The sequence below is a fragment of the Antechinus flavipes genome, chromosome 3 (genome assembly GCF_016432865.1).
Source record: "Antechinus flavipes isolate AdamAnt ecotype Samford, QLD, Australia chromosome 3, AdamAnt_v2, whole genome shotgun sequence".
Classification (NCBI taxonomy): domain Eukaryota; kingdom Metazoa; phylum Chordata; class Mammalia; order Dasyuromorphia; family Dasyuridae; genus Antechinus; species Antechinus flavipes.
The window spans coordinates 253,625,538-253,642,294 of record NC_067400.1 but is presented as its reverse complement, the minus strand read 5'-3'; positions in this window follow the sequence as shown (position 1 = coordinate 253,642,294).

The following is a 16,757-nucleotide window of genomic DNA, read 5'->3' as shown; positions in this document are numbered from 1 at the left end:
GACTGAAACCTAACCACACCATCCAAGACTGAAAACAGTACTTTCTTTTTCTTTCTTTTTAAAAATTCCTCAATTAAAAAAAATTATTCATTTTGAACTTAAGTACAAAAAGAGAAGGAAAAAAAAGAATATTTCCATACAGCAGAACATAAAGAGAAGATGCAATATAAAACCATGAATTTCCATTTCAGATTGCTTACTTTAAAGAAAGATAAAACTTATATAATAAATACTACACATTATTTCCAAAGCAACCCTGATTTTCTGTATTTTCTTCTAAGTTTTCTTTTGTTTTCTTCTAGGTACTTTTTGCCTTATCCTCTCCCCATCCAGTACAACAGCTTTCACATTACTGTGGAAACAAGATCTAACTCAATTTAGTACAACATCATCCCATTCTAGACATAGGATTTCAGGAAGAGACAGACCTTGACTTATAAATCCAGAACTGAAGATGAAGGCATGAGCAAATAGAAGAGAACACCTAATACAGTAAATAAATAGTATGAGTTAATGTAAAAATAAAAATCCTAGAGAAAAAGAATGTATTGGGCACACAGTCTTCTTGAGTGGATATAAGAAAAGAAGTAAGAACTGAAATAAATATAAAAATGAAATTAAAACAAACATCTTAGAGCAAATAAGTTAATCTTATTCAAATAATGGACATAATGAGAATGGAAGAAATATAGCCCAATGATTCAATAAAGCAAGAAGAAATATTAGAATTTTATTAAAAGACTGAAAAATTAGAAAAATAAGTGAGATATCTATTATAGAAAACTCCTTTGGAAGACAGCACAATAAGAGATAATTGAGAGTTAGTGAGGATCTTGTCAAGGGTAAACCTAGAGTCAAAAAGACCTGAGTTCAAAACTATCCTCAGTCACTTACTAGCTTTATGACCCCGAGGCAAGTCACTTTATCACCTTTGTTTGCCTCGGTTTCCTCAACTAATGTTTATGTCCCAGAGTTGGTATAAAAACCAAAGGAGATAATATTTCTTTTTTTGACTTTTTTTTCTTTGTCTAGGCAATTGGGAATAAGTGGCTTGTCCGGGTCACATAGTTAGTAAGTGTTAAATATCTGAGGTCAGATTTGATATCAGATCCTCCAGACTCCAGGGTCAGTGCTCTATCCAAGGAGATATTTGTAAAACACTTAGCACAGTATCTGGCACAGAATAGGTAATTGTTTCCTACCTTCTTCCCTACTGTATTTCATAGAATCCACAATCCCTCCTTCTTCCCTTCCTCCAAAAAAAGTAGATATTTTTAAAAATTGTAAAACAAAACTTCCCATAACTATTAGAGCCAGAAGACAAAGTCAAAATAGAAAGAATTAATTGAAATTGATCACTTACTAAAAGAAATTCCAAATGAAATATTTTCAAAAAGTGCTACAGTCAAAAGTCACAGCTCCCAGATCAAAGGGAAAAAATTTTTTTAACTGTTCAGAAAGAAAGAGATCAAGTACCAAAGACTATATATGACTATAAAGCATCAAATATAATGGAAAGAATATCTTGGAATTGAATACACTGAAAGCTCTCCCCTTTTCCTCAAAAAGAACTTGCAATTGGGGCAGCTAGGTGGCGCAGTGGATAGAGCACCAACCCTGAAATCAGGAAGACCTGAGTTCAGCTTTGGTCTCACTTAACACTTCCTAGCTGTGTGACTCTAGGCAAGCCACTTAACCCCAGTTGCCACAGGGGGAAAAAAAAGAACTTGCAATCTAGAATAATAATCTTCAAAATAATCTAATTCTACAAAGGAACAAATGGGTTTTTAATAGAATAGAAGATTTAAAAAAAAATTCCTATTGAGAAAATCAGAGCTGGGTAGAATCTTTAATCTCTGAAATCCAAATATAGGAGTTCAGGAAGAACCTGAATAAATGTATTTGTGTACCTTGAAAAGGCTAAATTATTTCTGAATACTTATATCCAAATGGTGAGAAAAGAGACAACTGTACATTCAAAAATCCCACTTTTTTAATGGCCAAAAAAGGAGTAAAGAAAGACAAACTCAGGCTACGTGGAGTTTTGTGCTGTTTTTTTGGATGTGAGAATAAAAAATAGGAATGGGAAAAGAAATATAAGCAGGAAAAAGAGGGAGGAATTTACTATTTTTCTTAATTAGAAATTCATCAGAAAAATCAACAAACAAAAAGATAGGGTTGGGAAGAGCAGCCATTTCATGAACAGCACTCTTTATATATATATTTTTTTCATTTAGTATTTTATTTTCCCCCAATAACATGTAAAAACAAATTTCAACATTCATTTTAAAAATAGAATTCCAAATTCTTTCCCTCCTTAACCACTCCCTCACTGAGAAATCAAGCAATTTGATATACATTATATATGTGTAGTGATGAAAAACATATTTCCACATTAGTCATATTGTACAAGAAAATATCAATCAAAATAAAAACCCAAGAAAAATAAACAAAGTAAAAAGAAAGTATCCTTCAATCTGTGATCAGACTCCATTTGGAGACAGATAGTATTTTTCATTAGAAGTACTTCAGAATTGTCTTATATCATTGTGTTGCTGAGAATAGTTAAGTTATTCATAGTTGATTATCCCATAGCATTGCTTTTACTATGTACAATGTTTTCTCTATTCTGCTCATTTCACTTTGCATTAGTTGATACAAGTCTTTTCAGATTTTTCTGAGAGCATCTAGTTCATCATTTCTTATAGCTCAATAATATTCCATCACATTCATATACCATCAATTTTCTGAGAGCATCTAGTTCATCATTTCTTATAGCTCAATAATATTCCATCACATTCATATACCATCAATACCTCAATGTTCAATTCTTTGCCACCAAAAAAGAGGTGCTATAAATATTTGAGCATAATTCCAAATTGCTTTACATAATGGTTGAATCAGTTCACAACTTTACCAATAATGTATTAGTGTTTCAATTTCCCAATTTTCAATTAGTTTTCAATTCCTACAACTTGCTTTCCTTTTCTCTTCTATCTGCTCATCTAATAGATGGGAGGTAGTATTTTAGAATTGTTTTAATTTACATTTCTCCAATCAATAGTGATTTAGAGAATTTTTAAAAGATGTCTGTAGATACTTTGATTGCTTTGATTACTTCATCTCTTACTTGAAGGAAAAAATTAAAGTCCGAATCCCTTATACAGAGGCATTAAAATTAATAGGATAATGGAGATAGGGAAAGGCAAGAAGCAGGATTTGAGAGGAGGGAGAGAGTTGGGTAGGGAATAGTTGCCAGAAAAACAAGCTTCAATTATGAGGAATAAATTGTAAAGCAGGACATACAAGGAGAGAATGGAAGAATTAGACTTGGTTAACTAAACTGGACTGGATAAAGAGAGGGAAGGAAAATAAGGTAGAATCATATCATTCCAATTATGGATTGCTAGCAATGCTTTTACTCTGTTTCCTTTGCCAACTTTTTTCACCTTTGTAAAAGGAAAAGAAAGGTGTTCAAAGAGAGGAAACTATTTTTTTATAGGTTATGATGAAAGGAAAACACAGTTAACAATCATAACTATGGATGTGAATGAAATGAACTTTTCATAAAATGGAAGAGAAGCAGAATGGATTAGAAAGTAGAATGCAAATATATATATATGTTTTGCTCACAAGGAATATATTGAAACCATAAAGATTCAGAAAGTGTAAGATGGAGAAAAATGAACCAATAATAAGTCATCCTACCATACTTAGAATAACTTTTTTGTTTTATGGACTATCTCCACTGCACTGTTATCTTCACATTCTCTTTATCCCTTCTACCAGAACCTTGAGCTCTTAGCACAGTATTGGTTGCTCCTTGAATACCCTCTAGGTACCCTGATTCTGATAGATGAGCTTTTGTCTAATATCTCCCTAGATATTAGGGAGATTAGAATATAAATTCCTTAAACAATTTACATGATAACAATATTGGAAAGATAACTTTGAAAGAAGTAAGAACTCTGATCAATGTGAAGAAAAACCATTAATCTAAAAAACTCTTGATGAAACATTCTATATCCATTTCCAGATGGAGAACTGATCAACTCAGAGTACATATTGAAACCTATTTCTTTCTTGTATGGGGAATCGCTAATGAAGGAAATTGTTTCCCTAAACATATATATTTGCATCATTTTTTTTTTTCTTTCTTGTCTTCTCAATGGATGAGGGAAGGAGAAATGGGAAGAAGAGAATTCAGAACTGAAAATAAAATAAAAGTGAATTTTTTAAAAGAATGCAAACTCCTTAAGGATATAAACTATCTTGCTTACTTATATTTGTATCCTTAGCACCTAGCACTTAGCACCTAGTATATAACAAATACTTAATAAATGCTTTATCTATGTAAATAATATGATATTCTATACCCAAATATGAAATTCTATACCCTTATTAGATGAGAATACCTCTAATAAAAATCATTAAACTAGGTTTGGAGAAGTCTCTAATCAATCTGGAAGAAGTGAAAGTCATTGGATGAAATGAAATAATTTTACAAAAAAAAAAAAGGTATTGGGATTGGTTGAGTTAGTCATGTTCGGGGATATTGGATAAAACTGCAAGCAAATTTAGAACCAGTAATTCCACTGGTGGAATTATCTGGAGAAAGTAGCTTCAGCCTAGCCATTGAGAGGCAATCTCTTGTAGAGTGGATGGGTGGGAGAGTCTCATCCCTACCTTGACTAGAGAATGACCTAGTGAATTGTGAAAGGTCAGAATATTTTGGACTTCCCATAGTCGTCTTCTTCTTTTTTTTTTTTTAATTATAGCTTTTTATTTATAAGACATATGCATGGGTAATTTTTCAGCATTGACCTTTGCAAAACTTCTGTTCCAACTTTTCCCCTCCTTCCCGCCACCCCCTCCTCTAGATGGCAGGTAGACCAATACATGTTAAATATGTTAAAGTAAGTATATTTTAAGTGCAATATATCCCATAACCTTCTAAGAAGAGTATCCAGGAGGCTCAAGGTAACATAGGAATTAAGAGCCAAGGAGAAACTGAGGAAAATTATCTTCATGATTCTATAATGAGGCAGCAAAAGGCTAGATCATGCTCAAAGGGAAATTCATGAGTTCTCCATAAAGAAGATGAAAGAACTTCTAGCAAACAGAAATTGTGAGTTGTCTACTTTGCCAGATGTTCTGTATTAGCTTGAATATACTTTCCCCTAAACTGATCTGGGAGAATGTTTGTATCAAATATTCTCACTATACTAATGTGATAAATATCTGTTTTAAAAATGCTAATTAAGTCTATGGCTAGCTTAGGTAAAGTAGTTATTAGTGAGAAGACAGTATATACAGGTGAGGGCTGATGAACAATTACATTAAAAGTTCTAGTTACTTGTAGGATCCTAAAGCAATAAGATAGCTGCCCTCTGATGATTCAGTCTTCCAATATAAAGGGAGATAGTATCTCCAGAACCTGTACTATACATAATTAAAATGAAGAGCTTGAGTAGAATCTAGGATTCCTCAGGCAAATTAAAAAAAAAAGTCAGGAATTCCAATTTTGATTTCAGAAAAGGCAACAGTAAAAATAGATGTGGTTAAAAGAGAGAGGGGCAGAGCTAGGTGGTGCAGTGGACATTGAACATGTCCTAGCTGTGGGACCCTGGGCAAGTCACTTAACCCTCAATCGCCTCAGTAAAAAGCAGAGAGAGAGAGAGACAGACAGACAGACAGACACACACACACACACACACACACACACACATACACACACACACAAACAGGGTAGCAGTTATACATAAAAGCACAAGAGATTAATAATCTAAATATATTTTTGCCAAATGGTATAGTATCCAAATCAAACTCTAGGAGGACAGAAACATAAAACTATGATTGTTGAGGAGCTCATTGTAGCATTTTTAGATCCAGCCAACAACAACAACATTAAGGATTCTAATAGAATTTCAGAAAATTGTTTGGGAATAGACATGTGATGACAACTGAATGAAAATTTCAAGGAATATACGAATTCCTCATTTTTGCATGACACCTTTATAAAAAAACAACCATTTACTGGAGTATAAAGATCTCAGAAAATACAGAAAAGCAACAATATTAAGCACATTTTAAACCAATAACAGCACAATAAAAGTATAATCAATGAGGAGAATTTGAAGAAGGGATTCAGACTTAAATGTTAATTAAATAATACAATTGTAAAAACTGTATAGGTTGGTATCAAGATCAAGATACAATAGATAATTTTTATTTTAAAAATTGACTATAATGAATTAACATACCAAAACTTTTATGATGCTACTAAAATAGTCATGGAGGAAATTTGTATCTCTACATTTCTATCAAGCAGATTAAAAAAAAAATAACCTAAAGTTCATTAAATTGGGCTAGCAGATAAAATGAATTAAGAAAGTAACAAATCAATTCCTACATACACAAATAAACATAAAAACAAAATTTCTGCGAACCAAAGATAAATAAAATAATCCACCACATTAAAAAAAAAAAAACAGCCAAACCCTAAGAATTGGTTTTCTAAAAAGACAGTAAAATAGATAGAACATCAACTAATTTGATAATCAACCAAATTACCAAAATAAAAGTGGATAAAAAAAAATCACAGTACAAAAAAGAGGAAATGAAGTAAATTCTTAAAATTTCTTTTGCAATATGCCCCTCAAAATCTGATAACTTAAGATACTTTAAAAATGTAAAATACTGTGATTAAGAGAATAAGAAAGGAAATTTAAATGTCTGATCTTAGAAAAATAAATTTAACAAGGGAACAAATAAGTTCCCAATTAAAAGAAAAAAAAAAAAACCAGGGCCAATAGGATTTGTAAATGAATTCTATGAAACTTTTTTTAAAAATTGATTTCAATTATATAAATTATTTGCAAAAATAGAGAAAGAAGGTATCCTGCCAAATTCATTCTGTGAAACAAATGTGACTCTAATACCTAACTCTGGGAAAGACAAAATACAGAAAGTAATAATAATAATAAATAATATTTATTGTTTGTAGCCTGAATATGCCAATAAAAATGATGGTATTCTTAAATTAATCTAGATTTATTGTCATACCAAATAAACTACTTATAACTTATTTTGTAGAACTATGTTAAATAACCACAAAATTCATCTGGAGGATCAAAAAGTCAAGAATTTTAAGGGAAATGTGGAAAAATATAAGAATGAATGAAGCTACTAACTCTAGATTTCAAGCTACACTACAAAGAATTATTTGTTATAAGTAAAGAATTAGAAAAGTTGATTAATAAACCCATAGATACTAACTATGGACTAAGATCTCACTATCTGAGAAAAAACTGCTGGGAAAATTAGAAATCTGTATGGCAGGGATTAGATTTAGATTAATATATATTGTTTACCACAATAAACTCCAAATGGATATATAATCTAAATACAATAAAATAATTTAAATAGTGAGAGAAGATGTCTTTTACCACTCTGACTAGACATTGAATTCTTACCAATAATAAGTAGAGGTAATAATAAAAGATAAAATAGGAAATTCCAAAAACTGAAAAGCCTTTTAAAGCAAACAGAATTTGAAAAGAAACAACTTGGGAGGAAATCTCAGCAAATTTCTTTGGTAAAGGTCTAATATCTAAGAGCTATAAAGAATAGATACAAGTATGTCTGAACAAAAGCTATTCTCAAATAGCTTGTTGTTCAAAAGATATGTACAGTCATTTCTTCAAAAATACATGCAAGTTTTCAACAATAATATAAAAAGAATGTTCCTAGTAATTAATATGAGAAATGTGAATTAAAACAATTCTGAGATTCAATGTCTACATCACATCCATTAAATTAGCAATGAAAACAAAGAGAGAAAGCAGCAAATTTTGGTAGGATTTGTGGGAAATCAGGTGGACCACTGTACAATGAGAACTTTTCAATCATTTTAGTTCAATAATTTTATTTTTAAGATTTGAAAATATCTGTGTGACCCTGGGCAAGTCACTTAACCCCAATCGCCTCAGCAAAAAAAAGAAAAAAAATTGAAAATTGAAAATATACTCTAAAACATTTCTAAATTGTATATACCCTTTGACCTAAAGACATTATTATAAGATGTATAATCCAAAGAGATCAAGGATAGAAGGAAAGGACCTATATGTAAAAGTTACCATTTTGAACTGGAACTGGAAATAAAACAGTTGTCCACCCATTGGCAAATGGCTGAACAAATTGTGGTATATGAAAGTAATGGAAAATATTATGCCACAAAAATACAAATACGATAGATTCAGAGAAATATGGGATAAGAGGAAACTTGGTATAAGGAGAAGAGAAGGAATCAAATCCTTCTCACTTTCACTTATTGCCCCAGTTAAATATTTGTTATTCTCAGAAAATTGACAGGGGTACTTTTTGGAAAAGTCTGATTGACACAATTCATAAAAGATCTAGAAATTAATAGAAAAAAAATTCTTTAATAAAAATTTAGGAGTATTTGTACTAGAGGGATTGTTTCCAAATGTAAGGTTACACAAAAATAGAAATTTTTAAAAATTCTCCTATGTTATTGTTTATTTTAGTGCTTGTAAAAGGCCTTCCACAGTTCAAAGAAAATTTTATAAAGAAGGAAAAAATCAAGCCTTTGTTGTCAGGGAGAAAGCTTGGTCCTTATAGAAGTTCTCAGAACATGGTGAGATTCTTCTCCAAAGGAATTAGATACCCTTAGCTCAATTAGAAGCCACTCCCTCACTTTGCAGGTGAAAAACTGCTCTTCTTTGTCTTAATGTTTGTGGATAACAGAGATTTGCTAGATCTAGGAGGTCTGAGAATGTTTATGCCCTTTCTGTTCTCTGACAAAAATTAGATTCAGTTTGGAAGGATAAAAGGTCTTTTAAAAAAATTTTCTTATATTATTTTATTTATAGATTATATGTGTAATCTATAAATAAAATAATGTAAATATTATAAATAAACATTAATATATTTATATTATTTTATTATATTTTATATGTTATATATGATATATACTACAATATATTATATTTTAATATTATATTAAATTATATTAATTTTTAAAAAATCACATAGGACATCTAAAATTTCTCCAGCAACTCCTGAAGCACAAAAGACAATCCAAATGAGGATCCAAACTCACACTTAATTAGGACAAGAAGGTTCACTTAAAATGTAACAAAGTTAAGAAAACCCCCAAAATGTATAGGGCTCCAATAAAAAGGAACTGAGCAACTGGAGTTGATTTCTCAGAATTTCTAGGTAAACCTGTATCCTATAGATCTGCAGCCCATAAGGACCTTCAGTTATCTGTGCTCATGTCCCAATGAAACAAGTGGTAGAGATCTGGATGAAAGTTAAAGAAAAATTATCATTGGTTGAACTCCAAAAATGTCCTCTTGACAAATTGCTAAGCACCAATATTCTAGGTATAGGACAACTATGCTGTTTATATCAGCTGCCATACTTATAAAAGTAAATAAACAAATGAACAAAAAGCAATCAAATAGATATAAGTACATCTCTTTATAAAGTGTAAGCATAATTCAGTTGTACTTCAATTGAGTTGGGGAAGGAAGGGAAAAAACCCAAACAATTCTCTTTTTTTTACATACTTATTTATAAAACACATGCATGTACTACTGTACTAAGGATTGTGTGGAATTCCAAGAAATGGGAATCTAAAAAAGAACAAGACAAAGATAAAATTATATCTGATTCTAATATCAATAGGGAGCAAGGAAGCAATATGAATAAATATGGGTTTTAGAAAAATCTTTTTGACAGCATGGATAAAGCAATGGATTGGAGAGAAAAGAGATAATATAAGGAGATAATTAAAAAGGTGATTGCAAAAGTAAGAGAATTGAGGTAATGAGAGCCATAACTAGGGTGATAGCTCTGTGAGTAGAGAGAAGGGAATATATGGAGGTTGAACTAAATAATAAGATTTAGCAAATGACTGGATTGTGGAGCGAGAGATAAAATGACAGTGCCTTCAACAGTAATAACTACATTTGAAAGAGGTAGGATTTGGGTTGAAGAAAAATATGAGATGTGCATTATGACATGTGTAGAAATATATGTATGTGTATGTGAGTATATATATATATATAGATAGATAGATATAGATATATGTTATATCTATACATAGATATAACATATATCTATATCTATATATCAGTGGACTTTTGACTTGGAATGGCACTCTTTACAAAATAGCTCAATGGCTCCTTGAAGTTCAGCTAGCAACTTTTCTCAGAAACTGGGTATAAAGTATTTCTCTCAGAGACTTAGGAGAAAGCTTTCTTCCAGCTTCCCTTCTCTACTAATAACCCAATAAATTTCTTTCTCAAACTAGTTAAGATCTTGGAGTTCATTCTCCTTGACCAACAGTTCCTAATTATCTATACTTGCTCATACCATGGCACTTACTATTTCATCCAAAATGAAAAGGAAGGAGGCAGAGCTTTTATTCATTAGGTCATTATCCAAGAATGCAGACTCCACCTCTGAGATGTCTCTGAATCAATTGATCCTGAGCAATAAGGATGAGTATGGTTGGGGGTAGGAGCAAATTTTACTAATAATGCTTGTGTAGCTGCTGCAGTAGGTGCCCAGAGAAGTGGTTATATTATAAAAACTGAGGTTCTGTACTTAGGGACCAGTCCACTTATTGATAACTTAATAAATACAACTTAGCCTACTATACCCACTCTAGCTCGCATTTTACATAGTGCCTACTTATTTTAGAATGCTTTACAAATATTTTCTCAGTTGATGCATACAATAGCTCTGGGAGGTTCCCATTATTATCCCTATTTTATAGATGGGGAAAAACTAATGCAAAGAAAATGTAAGTGACCAGCCCAAGATGACATAACTAGTAAGTATTTAAGAACTGATATAAGGATTTCTTGCCTTCAGGCTCACCCCTAGAAATATGACAGTGCAGATTGGCTAAGATAATAGGAAAAAATAATGATGAATGTTGGAGGGGATGCGGGAATACTGGGACACTGATGCATTGTTGGTGGAGTTGTGAATGAATCCAACCATTCTGGAGAGTAATCTGGAATTATGCCCAAAAGGTTATCAAACTGTGCATACCCTTTGATCCAGCAGTGTTACTTCTGGGCTTATATCCCAAAGAGATACTAAAGAAGGGAAAGGGACCTGTATGTGCCAAAATGTTTGTAGCAGCCCTGTTTGTAGTGGCAAGAAACTGGAAAATGAATGGATGCCATCAATTGGAGAATGGTTGGGTAAATTGTGATATATGAATGTTATGGAATATTATTGTTCTGTAAGAAATGACCAGCAGGATGAATAGAGAGATTTGGAGAGACTTACATGAACTGATGCTAAGTGAAATGAGCAGAACCAGGAGATCATTATACACTTCAACAACGATACTGTATGAGGATGTATGCTGATGGAAGTGAATTCTTTGACAAAGAGAAGATCTAACTCAGTTTCAATTGATTAATGATGGACAGAATCAGCTACACCCAGAGAAGGAACACTGGGAAATGAGTGTGAATAGTTTACATTTTTGTTTTTCTTCTCAGGTTATTTTTACCTTCTGAATCCAATTCTTCCTGTGCACCAAGAAAACTGTTAGGTTCAGCACACATATATTGTATTTAGGATACACTGTGACATATTTAACATGTATAAGACTGCCTGCCATCTAGGGGAGGAGGTGGAGGGAGGGAGGGGAAAAATCGGAACAGAAACGAGTGCAAGAGATAATGTGGTAAAAAAAAAAAATTGACATGCATATGTCAATAAAAAATTATAATAATAAAATTTAAAAAAAAGAAACATGACAGTGTTTAACCTTCACATCTCATCTAATCAACCAGCTGTCTACCTATGTTATATGTATACAGTAAGTGATTGATAAATGCTTTTTCATTCATTCACTCAATTGACTTGAAGTGTCTATATTTACTTGGCTTGAAAAGGGGGAGATTATTAACTAACACAACACTGGGAGGATTGGGATGTGATAATGTTGAAGGACAAGAATAGGTGTAGTTATATTGAACACAAGCCCCGTTATTGGTCATTGTGGGAGAGTAGATAGTGACCCAGTTTCCAAAACTCCAGTTGACTAATGGCATATACCTTGGAGTCAAGTTATGTCCAACTCTAAAAACTAATAGAAATCAGGAAACTTAGATTTTTTTTGGTAGTAGGTGTGTTATAGATTGGTTATCTATAAGACAGTGGCAATGACAATTGATTTTAAATTTTGGAAGGAGGCTAAAGTATCAGGTGAATTTCTTTTTCAAAATAGGGAAACCTACAAGTTTGAAGGCAGATAGAAGGAACCAGGGAAAGGAAATGATTGAAGACACTGGAAAAGGGTGGGTAATGGAGGAAGCACCATGAATAGAAAAAAGACTAATAACAGGTAGTATTTACATATTATTAATAGGTAGTATTTATTAATAATTTAGTCTTAATAAATACAAGATAATGATAATTATTTAATAATAATTGATTATTCATAATGGATAGCATTAATTTATTAATTTAAAAATCAATGCACTGTTTTATAGATGTTTTTTCACTTTATTCTCACAACAATCTTGTGAGGCAGGTAACATTATCCCTATTTTACACATGAGAAAACTGAGATTGAAAGAAGCTAAATGAATTGCTCAGGGTTACATAATTAGTAATTTTCTAAGACAGCATTTGAACTTGGATCTACTTAACTCCATGCCCATCCTTCACCTAGCTGCCTCCAAAAAGAAGATATCTTCCTTTCAGATAAGAAGGTGGGAAGAGACTATAGATATTAAAATTCTTTTGTTGCAGAAAGGAGGTTGAGGTAGTTCATAATCTTGATGACCTTAGAATTGTTGTTCTTAACCTGGAAAAGTTTCTGTTCTCCACTGGGAATCCACTTGTTGGCTTCTTTTAGGTATTTACTATCTCCAGTTCCAGTTCTCCCAGTTTTCTTCTACCTGAGTCCATATCTTGGCTTCTTCTAAGTATTTACTACCCCACCTGCCATTTTATGATAAGATTTTTTCTCCCACTTTTGAGAAGAGATAAAGACAAATACCATCATTGCCCTTCATGTTTTCTTTAAAGGTTTTTTCTCTATGTTATTACAGGGAGTTCCACTTAAGCCATATTCTACTGTCCCATTCTGTGTCTAGGAGGAGGTCTTTAGGTCTAAAATACTAATATACAAGAATATACAAGTTCTAGCAAGTCCTACCAAAGCTGAAATAGCTTCAGAGAGCATATATTTGTTGTCTGCATACTATCCTTGTCAAATTTGGGGAGATTCTTTACTAGAGAAAGATTGTATGACAGATCTTTTGGAGGGACAGGGATCATGGGAACTAATGAAATCCAGTTTGCATCTACTAAAGTATGGAGGAGTTGTGACTTGTATAAGTGAAAGGTATATTCACAAAGATGAAATTACAGGTCTTGGATTGAGGCACAGGGAAAATGACAGATGACAATGTTTATTAAACTTTTACTTTGTACTAAGCACAAACCAAAGAGAAAAATTACAAATATACAGAAGTTTTATAAATTAACCTTGGTTTTCTACCCTAAGCTAAGGTTCACACTTTCTTAGCTTCTCATTACTGATCAAATGACTCTCCCACAGTAAACTATATACTCTTACTTCTTCTCTTTCTGGAGCTATGGGGCTTTAGTATTATCTAAACTGAATTTTAATCAGTATTCTTGACTCATAGTCTAAGGTAGATTTGTTTTGGTAAGATCTTCAGTCTTTTTATATTTATTTATAAATCTAATCTCCAGGTGTGGGATTTTTGTCTATTAAGAGCTCTATGCCATCAAGTTCTCCAAGATTCCTTCTCTGTGCTTCAGATTGTGGTGTTTGGATTTTTAGCCTCCTTTTTCATGCTTAGTAGAAGGATGATTTCAAATGCTATTCAATTAAATTCAAAAAGCATTTATATTGCCCCCATTTTTTGCTAGCCACTGTAGGAACCTCTGTAAATAACACCACAGTTCTTTTTAAGTTCTACCTTCACCTTTAACTTGCTAAACAAGAAGAGTATTCTTCTGTCCAGATATTCCTATCATGTATTTTTATATCATTTTTCACTATTGTGGCATTTACATATTTTACCTTCAGTGAAGAGATCAATGACTGATTCCTGGGAAGCCCTATCTTCTTGATTTGATCCTTTCTTTCTTGATTAGGTTGATATTTGGTGAAGTCTAGCTTCTTTACCTCCTTTTCTAGACTAGGACCCCTCAAAGTCCATCATTTTTTGAAGCCTTGGTCTTCATGACTTTTTGGAATAGGCTATTCCAAATTTTTCTTTATAGAGGTAATTGCGAATTTGTATCTGACTTTGACTCTGACTCCTCAATACTTGAACATTGTGTTTCTGGATGTGACTTTGGAAGCTCTAGATTTTCATTATAACATTTCTGGGACTTTTCATTTTAGAGGTTTCTTTCATGAGGTTATGGTGTATTCTTTTTATTTCTATTTTGCTTTCTAGTTCTGAGAATTATTGTATGATTTCTTGGAGTTACAATATCTAAATTCTCTTTTGGTCAAGGCTTTCAGTCATCCAATGACTGTTTTTTTAGGTTACTATAGTTTTTCTCTAGTGCTCACATTTTATTTACAAAAATATTTTAATTTTATTTAAATTTTTGCCTCATCTCTGAATAATTCTAGTTGAACTTATTCTCATGTGTGTTTTTCATTGAGACCTCTGTTATAGATATTTTAAAGTCATTCTTTTCTTCTTTGTTTATATTTCAAGTGTCTCCTTCCTCAAAATAGCTTTTTATGGTAGTAGTTTGCTCATTCTTACAATTCTTCTTTGACTTTTGACTTTGAAATTAAGGCAAGGATCTATATACTTCTGGAAAGGTCAGGACTAGTCCCGTTACTGTTTTCTTTCATAAAATTAAATTAGATTGCCTTTCCTTTTACTTCATAATATGGTAGATGAAGAGCCTGAGCTATTAAAAATATCAGTTTGCCATTTTTTCTTTGCTTTACTCCCATCATGAATATAATCAATCCATCATTAATAAACATTTATTAAATGCTATGTGCTAAGCACTAGGGATCCCAAGAAAAACAAAAATAATGCCTATCCCTTGAAGAACTTATATTATCTTCTATCCTTAATTCCTATGTTAGAATCTTTTTAAAGCAACTTCTCCATTTTGTAGGGGTAAGAAAATATAATACTTAAATCTACACAATATAGCACACGTCATAATATGCTAAAGTGAATGCATGAAAAAAGAATGCTACTGTCAATCCCCTATACTGTAGACTCCCATTGCTTCCTCAGAATATCTCATGTACTCTATGTGAAATGACTTTGACATAGTAATGAGAGTGCCAATGTCACTCCAGATATTAAATATTAATATTTTAAAAATTTTATATAAAAATAAATATAAATGGAAGTTTTGATATTTTCTTTCTGCCCTTCAGTTTGGAAACCATAGCTCTAAGGTATCAATGTAGGATACCAATGAGCAGCTAGGTGGCACAGTGGATAGACTGTTAGGACTAGAAGTCAGGAAAACTCATTTTCTTGAGTTCAATTCTGGTGTCAGATACTTACTAGCTTTGTGACTTAGGGCAAATCACTTAAACCTGTTTGCCTTAGTTTCTTTGTTTATAAAATGAGATAGAAAAGAAATGGCAAAGTACTCCAGTATTTTTACTAAGAAAATCCCAAAAGGGGTCACAAAGAGTTTTGTTGTTGTTGTTGTTTTTTTAAATAACTTTTTATTGACAGAACCCATGCCAGGGTAATTTTTTACAACATTATCCCTTGCACTCTTTTCTGTTCCAATTTTTCCCTTCCCTCCTTCCACCCCCTCCCCCAGATGGCAAGCAGTCCTATACATGTTAAATAGGTTATAGTATAACCTAGATACAATATATGTGTGCAGAACCAAACAGTTCTCTTGTTGCACAGGGAGAATTGGATTCAGAAGATATAAATAACCCGGGAAGAAAAACAAAAATGCAAGCAGTTTATATTCATTTCCCAGTGTTCTTTCTTTGGGTGTAGCTGCTTCTGCCCATCCTTGATCAATTGAAACTGAATTAGCTCTCTTTATCGAAGAGATCCACTTCCGTCAGAATACATCCTCATACAGTATCATTGTTGAGGTATATAATGATCTCCTGGTTCTGCTCATTTCACTTAGCATCAGTTCATGTAAGTCTCACCAATCCTCTCTATATTCATCCTGCTGGTCATTTCTTAGAGAACAATAATATTGCATAATGTTCATATACCACAATTTACTCAACCATTCTCCAATTGATGGGTATCCATTCATTTTCCAGCTTCTAGCCACTACGAACAGGGCTGCCACAAACATTTTGGCACATACAGGTCCCTTTCCCTTCTTTAGTATCTCTTTAGGGTATAAGCCCAGTAGAAACACTGCTGGATCAAAGGGTATGCACAGTTTGATAACTTTTTGAGCATAGTTCCAAATTGCTCTCCAGAATGGCTGGATGTGTTCACAATTCCACCAACAATGTATCAGGGGGTCACAAAGAGTTGAACATGATTGGAAAATGACTAGACAACCTTAACTAATATTGTATAGCATTAGTACCACTTTCTTAAAATTCCAAATTTAATTTCTGAATCTTTGTATTAGAAGGGCCAAATGAGAAAGAAAATTCCCACCTTCTACTTGTAGCATTTTGGGTAGCCTTTGTAGACTAAGGATCCAAATAGAAGCCTTTGGACACAAAGGGAATG